Source organism: Pelmatolapia mariae, linkage group LG10_11 (genome assembly GCF_036321145.2).
Source record: "Pelmatolapia mariae isolate MD_Pm_ZW linkage group LG10_11, Pm_UMD_F_2, whole genome shotgun sequence".
NCBI lineage: Eukaryota > Metazoa > Chordata > Actinopteri > Cichliformes > Cichlidae > Pelmatolapia > Pelmatolapia mariae.
In genome coordinates this window covers 56,778,470-56,780,782 of record NC_086236.1, presented here as the reverse complement: position 1 = coordinate 56,780,782, position 2,313 = coordinate 56,778,470, and positions in this window count along the sequence as shown.

The window sequence follows — 2,313 nt, the reverse complement described above, 5'->3', positions numbered from 1 at the left end:
CCAACAGGCGGCTTCTCCCACACGCAGCAGCACCACCACCGTCCACGGACCTCCAGCGCCTCCACCTGCCAGCCAAAGTTTTTACAACTTTTACTTTCTAGGAACAGAAAAAAGCTTACAAGGGGCAACAGTGAATTTTTTGTAAATTTTATGGGGGGGAATGGAAAGAAATATAAATTTCTAGCAGTTTAAATTCAATAACTAAATGTAACAGTGACTCTAGAAATACAGTTTCAATATTAAAATATCCAGAAAATAGATTGTCTGTGCACTTTGACCCTAACATCTAGTCTTCACCTTATGTACAGCACTGTGCAAACATTTTCAGTGTTTCATTTCTTTATTTTGCTTCCATGTACCCAGACTTGAGTAATACTCCTCCATCTTTAGGCACTTTGTCATAACCAGCCTGTTATAAAAAGAAAATTTCGTCTTTTTTTCTTTCTTTTTTTCATGAAAAAATGCAATCGATTATACGGTATTATAGGCATACAACAAAACAAGAGACAGCCAACATCAACAAAAGAGTGAAATACAAGACACCTGGAAGACTACTTTAAGTAATTTTATGTACAATGTTTTCATTCATGTTTGCATGTTTCAATAAATGCATTTTTCCAGCAAAATATGAAGAAATATGGGGTGACATTCCACATCCAACAGTGATCCAACAGTTTTTACTGGAAACCTGGTTTATATTGCTGGTGGACTGAATCATGTCACAGCTATGAATAAAAATATATATTTGCATTAATCATATTTCACTTTGTTTGTGTTTCAGACTCTGTCAGTTTGTCATGGCACACTGGGACACTGAATTGTATGGGGCTGAGCTGTTATCCGTGCATTAGCCTTTTCGTTGACAGTGAAAAGAGCCTATGTGCAACACATCTGCAACATTAGAGTGTTGCTTTGTTTTTGCTCCACAGCCAGTATATTAAGATCTAGAGGTTTCCTCACCATCTAATCACTATTTAATGCCCAGTTTTTCTTTAGAAAATATAAAACATGTACATAGTTGAATAGATTAAGTACTACTGTATTTGAGCCAAAATAGTCAAAGTCCTCATGCTGCATATTTGCTTTTTGCGCCAATAGCCTCTAGTGACTGACTCAGTTTAATATTCTTTTAACATGCAAAGCCCAGTTGAAATACTTGGTGCTACGTCAGGTGGACACAAACACTCTTACAGTGTCCTTCAAAACATTGCCCTGGGACACCCTGATCACAGATTATGTTTGGTTATGGCTTTCTCGGCTTCATGTCCCCAAGCATGCAGGAGAATTTTTTTGTCAGTTGGAGTTCAAAGACAGATCAAACTCTCCACCAGGCGGTGATAAGTTGACAGCTCTGCTCCTCTTCACTCAGGTGTACAAAGTATTTAGCTGCAGGTCTGATGACATGGCAACAGATTGGTCATATCACCTGTTCAACAAATGGGAACTCTGAGTTTCCTGTTCCAGAACAGTGATTGGAGTAAATTCAATCAACTTTGAGTATGTTCATTCTGAGTTAAGAGAGTAAGTCACCATGGCAACATCTTTACATATAAAAACAGGACAAAAAACAGAGCAATTTGATCAGTTTGTGCCACTTTGGCATCATCACATCAAAGAAAGAATAAAGTTTGAGATTAAATCTATACATTTTGTCAGTGTTCGTTTAGCCAGCAAGAACTTTGATCAGATAAAGCTGTATCCTAACTTTACATTTGATTTTATAGCTAATTATTCAGCCAAAACCTGACAGGACAAACTGTAGGAAACAAAAAGTAAAGATCAAATGTGGAGAAACAGTTGGGACACCTGGTTAGATCAGTTACCCAGATCACAACAGACTCCAGACAGACACACCCTCGGTAATTCTGATAAATAAAGCAGTTGAACCAGTCTGAAACTAAAATAATTTTTGAAATCTTAGTATAGTAGAGGAAGTCTAGTATAAGGAAATTAAACAGAGGATAAATGTAGCTGTTGTTTTCCCGAGAAACTTGCAGTTGCCTTTGCTTTTTGCTTTCTTTATTGCCACGTTTATGTAATAAGAATCCCCCCCCCCCTCTCTTTCTGTCTAGCTATCTTTATATAAAGTTGCATTGGTATGTCAGCATAAATGGAGTCACATTTTGTCATGTAATTTCAAATGCAAATTTTCAAAGACCTCAACAAATATGAGCGAACAAACAAACTGTTTCTTTGCAGTTTGTCACAGTAAAGTATTTCCCAAGGAGACAAAAATGCCAATGTGTCGCGTTCAGAGATGGAGAAACATGTAGGAAGGGGAGGATGAAAGAAGAAGGTGAGAGATTATAAAAA